The sequence below is a fragment of the Mus caroli genome, chromosome 16, assembly GCF_900094665.2.
Source record: "Mus caroli chromosome 16, CAROLI_EIJ_v1.1, whole genome shotgun sequence".
NCBI lineage: Eukaryota > Metazoa > Chordata > Mammalia > Rodentia > Muridae > Mus > Mus caroli.
The window spans coordinates 19,923,057-19,931,930 of NC_034585.1; the positions used below are offsets into that span (position 1 = coordinate 19,923,057).

Below are 8,874 nucleotides of genomic sequence, written 5' to 3' on the forward strand. Positions count from 1 at the left end.
CCTCCAGATAAGGGTCACTGGTGAGCCTTCCAATTCTGGATTGTAGTTCATTCCAAATATAGTCAAGTTGACAACCAGGAATAGCCACTACACTATCTATCTATCTATCTATCTATCTATCTATCTATCTATCTATCTGCCTGTCTATCTCCTCCTGTCACTGGTTGTGGATGTGCATTTATGGAGATAGAAGAAAGGTACAAATTATTTTTAGAAAACGTAGTTCTACTATGAACAGAAACAGAAGCAGATGTCATGAGAATGGCCACTGTTTCTGCATTTCAGACATCAGCATCTTTTTGTCCTGGGAGTGTACATGGCCAAAACTATGTGTTAAAGGGCACACTGGTCCTTTCCAGCCTCCCATAGACACTCTCAGACATCTGTCTGTCCCCAAGGAGAATCTTTGGTTTCGTTTTGTTATCTTCCTCTGTTATCAGAAACTGACAAGAACACCTTTTGTCCTCTCTCCCATGAAGTTCCTCTTCACTGTTTCCATCCCCACTTCCTCTGTCACCATCTCAAATCCCGGTGTTACCCTGCTCTCTGCTGGGCACTAGAAACATCTTGTTCCTCCCCAAGGTCAGGATCCAGTGTCTAGTCCTCTTGTGGGATTTCCTTCTTGATCCTCTGCATGCTGCCTCTCCCAGGGGTGTGGTGGGGGGTGATATGAATTTCTGGAGAGCCCTAAGTCTGTCTCCCATCTCTTTCCTGACCTTTCAATGATGGTTATGTTTTCTAGGCTTTTATAAAGAACACCCTTGCATGTGTCCTGCTGCATTCTGATCACTGTGACCAGAGTTTTGTAATGGATGTAGCTTCATGAGTAACCTGTGTGACTCTGTCCATCACCCCTGCTCCGTTCATTGTGTCAATGGATATCTTAAACACCATAATAGAAAACGATGCCTCTGACTCTTCACGTGCAGTCTCCTTAGTCCTCTTGCACTGGGGGACATAAGATGCTTTGGTTGGCTCCATCTTCATCTCTTGCTTCTGTGGACAACACCTTCTTATTCTCAGAACAGCTCCCAGCCCTGCACTCGTATCTCTACTAGAATGGTCCATTGCAACATTCCAGCCTCTGGGCACAAGCAAAGGGCTTATGCCCAGTTGATTTAACCTGACCTTCCTGTTGTAGAGACAGACTCATAGGAAAGCATGTGCTGCTGGCTGGGTTGGACTCTTGCCCTGGAAGCACATGTGGGTGATTAGAGGGATGGAATGAAGGTGGTCTGTGGGCATCAACATCCCCTCTCTTCTTGTTGAGCAAGAGAACTCCACTCTGAACAGGAAGCAGAACAGCAGAGTCCTGGGAGTGACAGAGACCTGGGATCTCATCTGAGTCCCTGCATTTACTTTTTCCTTAGACTGTTTACTCCTGGACAATGATCTCTTCTTGTTGCTTCTTTGCCCATTCCCTGGCACCCACTTTTTTTCTTTCTCTCCTGATTGAGCAGCTGCTATGGTTGGGACTGGAATACACAGCATTAGCAGTGTTTGAAGATGGGGCTCAGTGGGAGGTGTTTAAGTAAGCAGGCTCTACCCTCATGAGTGGGTCCGTGCCAATTATACGTGGGCTTGATGCTGTCAGTATTCTCTCTTACCATTCTGCCTCTTGCCTTGGACAGGACAGTCAGAAGGTCCTCACCATGCAGACTTTGGACTTCTTCCAAAACCGTGAAAAAATATACATTTTTTTAAAAAAGACAGTTGTTCGGGATGCATTTAATTATTTGCAGCTCCTACAATTTGTATCCAGATTTAAATGATGCGTAGTTGAATACCTATCTCATGCCAGCACATGCCTTTCCCTTACAATTCCCAATATGGATGGAATCAAATAGGTTGATCGACCTCCCAATACACAGAAAGGAGAGAGGCCTCCATGAGCACACAGTGGGCCAAGATCTCTGCTGGGACTGGCAGAGATTTTTTTTTCTTTTCAAAAAACCCTGGATCAAGAGGGCAAAGAGGCTGGTCCAGGAGAACACCTGTGAAACTGGGCCTGTGGAGTTTGATTGCATGGATACCTAGCACATGGCCCTAGGGGTGTGAGAAATCCTGAGAGGAACCTTTACAGGTGCAAAAACACAGCTTGAGTTGCAAGGGTAGCAGGTAGTGAGCCCCATTACCTCACTGGCTGGTAGGGCTAGGGGAATGCAAATTAATTAAGCAAACAATGATGTCACAACACAGTGTGCTTGCAGAGTACATTGCCAAGAATGCTTTCAAGTATGTGTTTCTCAAAAGGCACGGCGAATGCCAGGTGGGTAGGGAGGAAGCAACGGCTGTAGGAGAGGGGTGGACATTCAGTAGGAAGGCCAAGGTCACAGAGCTGGAAAGCAAGAGTGAAGGATGCTAATCTCTCGTTAGACCGTGTGATCTGCTTCTTCCACCATTCAGGTTATCTCCGTGGCAGCAATCGTAAATTCCCTAAACACACTGGTGAACACAAGGCAAAGAAAATCAAGATGGGGTAAAGTGGGTACCAGCTCCTCCAGCTTTCTCCTGCTCCCCAAGTTCCTCATGATTCCAAGCAATGAATCATCTCACAGTACCTGGCCTCGTGCTCTGCAACGTCTCTTCAGAATGGACTGCCAAGTTGGACTTGGTGGTTGCTTCTCCTGGGGGTTGGGAGGGCAAGGTAGAGGAGGCTGCTGAGAGTTCCTGGTTGGTGTCTTGTCTCTCCCAGGACGCATCGTTCAATAATCAATCTAGGATACCTGTGGTGGTTTGAATATGCTTGACTCATAGGAGGTGGCGCTATTAGTAGGTGTGGCCTTATGGGGGAAGGCTTTGTTAGAGGAGGTGTGTTACTGTGTAGGCTGGCTTTGTGGGCTCCTAGTGCTCAAGTTCCACACCCAGTGTGGAAAAGAGAGTCTCCTTCTGGCTGCCTTCAGATCAAGATATAGAACTTTCATCTCCTTCTCCCAAACCATGTAGGAGCATAGGCTGCCATGCTCCCTACCGTAATGATAATGGACAGTACCTCTGAAATGTAAGCCACCCTCAATTAAATGTTGTCTTTTATAAGAGTTGCCTTGGTCATGTGTCTCTTCACAGCAATGAAACCCAAACTAATACAGTGTCTGACCTCCAATGTAAGTCTCTGGCAGAGCTTCTATGTCCCCACTTCCCTTGGAGGGATGATAATCCAAAAAGTTGCTTGTCCTCCAGTTGCAGACCATTGGGAGGACGCAGAACCTTTAAGATGTGGGACCTAATGGAAGGAAGTTAGGCCATTTGGGGGGTGTGTCCTTGAGGGAGTAAAGGGAATGCACTTCCTTCTCTTCCACTCTCTTCATCTGTTTGTCTTGACATGAGTAGTCTCTTGTCATATGCTTCTGCTGTGATGTAATGTCTCACAGGCTCAAAGGTAACACAGCCAAACAGCTATGGACTGGAGCTCCTGAAACTGAGAGACAAGGAACTCTCTTACTTGGTTTCTTTTTGTTATAGTAACTGAAAGCCTGATGAACACAGGCTGTAGGAGAATGAGTCTGAAGATGAGAAGTTTGGCATATGTGAGCTGAGTGATCTGGAGTTTAGTATTACTGGATCTTTTTTTTTATTTTTCTGTTGAGAAACAGTAGTGATATCTCTAGTGTTCTGACTAAGTACTGGGAGGTGAAACTGGAGAGCTAGGCAAGAGTCAGGTTGTTGGAAAACTTAGAGTTAGGTAAACCAGATAATTTATCATCCAAACTAGAATGTGGGAGTGGGGGGTGCCCAGCTAGATCTCAGGATAATGAGGCTGACCTGGAAGCGTGCTGGGGATGCTGGAATGTCTACTCACTCTCTTCTAGAGACTACAGTAAGGAATTTGAATTACAGTATATGAAAGATTACAAAGCTCCAGCAGGAAGGTACAGAACTAGATTTACAGTCCTGTTATGCAACCTGAGTGGAAAAGATAATCAGTTAATAGCAGAACAATTAGCTGATCATTTTTGTCTATGAGACAGTGTGCAGAATTTATTCAGTGTGAGAATGAACAGTTAAGCAGTGTATTAGAAGCCCTCAACAATGTAAATGAAAATGATGACGTGTTTGGAGGCCCTATGCTGGAATCCAAAGGATGTTTCTATTCTCTGCAGAAGGAGGAGCAGCACACTCCTCTACTGGTGTGCACAAAATACATCACACTTTCTGTTCTGCCAATGCAATAGGCCCAATACCAACTCTCCAACCACATCAGTTATGAGCATGAAGTCATCATGTAACTTCCCACAGGGGGTGCATGCTATCAGAATGATGCTGCTTCCTTTGATACGACAGTTGGGTATCCATCTTCCTCCCTGTCAGAAGACTTCATAAGCATGGTCAAGTGGTGATGGCTCAGCCTCATAGCCAAGTGTGAGTTAAGATACTGGTGCTTAATACTCATGATCATGTATTTTGTTTTGATTGCTACTGTTAGACAACAACTCTCACACTGCTATACAGTTTCCAAAAGCAGTCATTGCCCAGAGCTGTAAGAACCTGAATATGAATTTGTGAATGAATGGAGGAAGGTAAACAAAATTCAAATATACAAAGATAAAGCTTGATAGAGGAGTGGCATCCCATGTAAAGTTTACTCAGCTGAGAGGCAGGCTTCTTTGACTTCAAGGTCACATGACCTGGCATACTCCTGAGTCTATTTCCCAGACGATGCTTTGTGCTTACCTCTGTTTATGCATACATACAATCTCTGGTGTGTGTTAGGGTCCCATAGCAGAAAGAGTTAAGCCAGGAGACTATGGTTAGACTATAAAGACAAATGCTGCCATTACTGCTAATATTGGATGATAAATTCTTGTTATAAATATAAATTCTTGTTAGTGGTTTGAAAGGGTAGTCAGTAGGAACATGGGTATGTTACATTGATATAGGCTGTCATTAGAGTCTACAGTCCCTAAATGGACCTGTAGAACCTTGTGTCAGAGGGTCGTAGCTCAGTCACTAAGTTCCTGCTTCAACCCCATAGATGTGCTTTTTTTGCCTGGACTCTGACTATTTGATGTGTTCTCCAGAGCAGCCAAAACTTGTGATTGTGTGGCAGTTGGAAGGGTTGTCACTTTGTCTTGCCCAGCTCTGTCAGACATAAGCACAGCAGGCCCGGACCTTCTTGGAGCTGTGGCCTTGATCTCTTGCTGGTTATGGGAGCTCATGCCCTTTGGCCCCATGAGGCTCACAAGCACAACACAGCTACCCAGATCTGTTTGTTTATTTTTAAGTAATGACTTTTAATTGTGTGTGTATGCATTTATGTGGGAGTATGTGCACATGAATGCAAGTACACATGGAGGCCAGAAGAGGACACAGGATCCCCTGGAGCTGAAGTAATAGGCAATTATGATCTGCCTGGTGGGTGGTAGGATCCAAACTTTTGTCTACTACAAGAGAAATATTTACTCTTAACCCCTGAGCCATCTCTCTAACCCATGTATTTACCTTGTAAAGGAGTCATGGGGCACTAATTAGATGATGTATATGGGGAATGGATATGAGGGATGGACTGGACAGGCTGGAGGCAGAAAGACAACATAGTAGTGATTCCTATAACACAGGGGTCAGTTAGAAGGGACTGGTGGTCATGGTGGTAGTGACATGTAAAAAGAGGAAGAAGAGACTCAACAAGACATGAAAGCAACAGAGATCTATGAGATTTTAGAATTGACGGTGCAAAGGAAGAGGGGAGAAGAAATGACCCTGCTTACATTGCACGGAGAACTGACTTGTGAGATGTGTTCAGTAGTTTTCCTAACCTGCAGAGGACATGTTCCTGGATCCACAAATAACACCAAACCCATAACGCAGAGAACTTTCGTCTTTTTTACTTTAGGAAACACTTCCAAATTGCTATCATTATTATTATTGCACCTTGGGTAATTATTAAGGATAAAATAAAGGTTACCCAACATAGACACTCAGCTGCTCAGGTTGTCATTTTGGCAGCTGAGCAGGCTGCAGAGTGCCTGACAGGTTGCTGACACACGGAGGGTGGATGTGCTGGACAAAGATGATCACGTCCTGGGAGGGACAGAGTCTGGTGGGGGAGGCTCATGGAGCTACGTACATGCTAATTGACTTCCCCCTTTCTTTTGTCCTTTATTCTTTGAGGAAAATCTCACCCTGTAGCCCAAGCTGGCCTAGAACTCATGAGGTAGCCCAGGCTGGCCTAGAACTCATGAGGTAGCACAGGTTGGTCAAGAACTCAAAGTCCTTCTGCCTCGGCCTTCAGGCGCTGAGTCTGCAGGTGTTCATTATGATGCCTCACCACTCTTTTTAATTATCATTTTAAAATTTGTAGTAGTTCTCATAGTTTCTAAGTTATGACTTATGAATTTGTTGTTTCTGGAATTTTGTACTTAATACTTTTGGGCCAATTGACTACAGGTTACTGAATCCATGGAAAATGAGGCTGTAAATCCCAGGCATTACTTCACTGGGCTTAGCTATGTGTGGGAGGGACTCTGAGATATCTGGGGATGTTGGTAGAGGATTGTGAGGTTAAGGCATAGAGAAAGAGCTAGAGACATAACTGAAGCTCACCGTGAGGTGGAAAGATACCAAGAGGGTATCATACAGTGTGCTTCACGAGACTGCTGATGTATTGGCTTCCCATCACTACAATAGGATGCCTGACACATGCTACTTATGAAGCAAAGAGGTTTATTTTGGCTAACGGTTCTGAGTTCAAGCCAAGATCAGGTAGTTACGCTTGTTTAGGCCTCCAGAAACATTTACACCACATGGTAGGAATGCCTGTCTGATGGAGCGCTCAGTCTAAACCAGAAGGCAGAGGCTATAATTCCCTTCAGGACCTTAAGGCCTTCCAGAGGCCAACTGCTACAAAGTCCACAGGGTTCTGTCCTTTTCTTTTTGAGTAGAATTTAAGACGGAGTTTCATGTACCCCATGCTTGTCTCAGATTTACTGTTCAGACAGGGACCTTAAAATCCTGATATTCCTGTCCCAGGTGCTGGGGCTGCAAACATGTCACCACTCTAGGCCAACAGGGGCTTTGCTACCAACAGCCCAGGGAACACGCCTTTATCTATGGATCTTTGGGAGACAACACCCAGATTCACATCATAGTGGTGGCTTAATACAATTTCCTAGTCCCTCTTGACAACTTTCTTTCAAAAAATAAACTTCACTTTAGCCACAGGATATTTAATTAACACTCTTCTAGCTTGTGAAAATTAATGATTTTACAATTTTTCTCTTGCAAAGACCTGCCTCCAGTTCTCCTTTTTCTTAATTACGTTATTATTTCCTACAAAATAATTTAATTTGTTTCTGTCGGGACTGTGTGACATCCATCTGTGCCTGTGGTTTGCAGAGGTCAGTGGTTTTGATCCACAGTTGTCATGGGAGATGGGAAGAGGCCGCCTGATTACAGGAAGGATCGTCGCTGCAAACTTGTGGGGCAGGGTCATCTGGTTTGGTTGTTCAGCTTCTTTATTCCTCTTTTCAGTTTAATTGTGGATCTTTAATAGTTTACATAGACCATAAATTTAAAATATGTAAATATATTTAGCAAGCTGCTTGCTTCATTTAGTTCACATATGCATGGTCCTCATCCCTACTCCAGCCATTCATTGCCATCAGTCTCTCAAGTCCCCTTCCAGCCAGCCACTGCCATCAGTCTCTCAAGCCCTCTTCCATTTTCTTCCCCTTCCTCATTTAAAACAAAGCTTTAGAGTATCCTTAAAATTCTTGCCTTGTTTGTAGTTAATATATCCTAGCTATTTTTCCACATCAGAACTCAGATTCTCCATAGCTTATTTCACAGCTTTGCTATTGGTGGACACTCATGTTATTTTCATATGTTCAGTGCTACAAACCAAATACTATAAACCACCTTTGTGGCTGTGTTATTTGCACTTGGGTAAATATACCTGTAAGGCACATTCCAAGATTCGGGATTTCTGACTTCAGCGTAACCTGCAAACCAAATAAATCCTTTCCTCTCCCACGTTTCTCTTAGTCATGGTGTTTGTCAGAGTAGCCGGGAAGCAAATAAGGCATGCAGTGTACTTTTTCTCTTTTCTAATAAATCATTACCTAAACTGCTTGTTAATAACTGAACATTTGTTACAACTATTCAACGTGTAAGGTCAGAAGGCTGGGGCTTTGGAAAGTTAGTCACGAGAGTAGATCTGTCAAGAATGGGATGAGTGTGCTTATGAGGGGATGGCCTCTCTCCCCACGAGAGCACACAGACAGCAAGTAATTCCTGTGAAGCGGGAAGCCCTCACAGGACACTGAGGATCTGACTGTCTCAGCTTCTAAAGCAGTAGGAATAAAGTCAGCGTTTGCTATTTATTCGTATGCTCTCATTCTGTGGCTCTTTGTTGTGCTTCCCGAAACCCCACTAACTTCTCACTAGAACTGGAGACGAGGACCTCATTCTTGCAGCAACTCCGTTTCTGAACCAGACTGTCTGTGTCAGGTCCCAGCACCGTCCAATTGGTGACTCCTTGCATCGGTCCCTGTCACCTCCCACATGGAGCCTCTTCCTTGCCAATGCTGGCCCCTTCCTGAGTTGGGTCTCAGATCTACTGGGTTTGGTCCCTGGTACATTTCCATTCGATTGACTATGCATGTTCTTCCCTATCCCCCCCCACCCCAGTTTCTTTGATGAGCCATCTCAAAACCGAAATCGTTTCCGCTTGAACGAAACATTCATGAATTTCTGGGTTTGTATTTAGCAGCAAGGATCCCCGAGCAGGTAGCAGGTCATACGATCACAGTTTGCAAGGGATCCCAGGCCAGTGAATAATGAATGATTCTTCATACCATGTGGCCATACAAAGTCATTAATTTGCTAGAAGTTGCTGTGTTCTGATGTCCCTGAGCCTGAGGGCAGAGCCAAAGTCCT

The 8,874-nt window shown here is 44.5% G+C and overlaps 1 pseudogene; it reads right to left on the reverse strand.

Moving 5' to 3' along the window:
* LOC110312039 overlaps positions 1–8,479 on the reverse strand; it is a 13,005-nt pseudogene extending 4,526 nt beyond the window's left edge.
* Between the last annotated feature and the right edge of the window lie 395 nt (positions 8,480–8,874).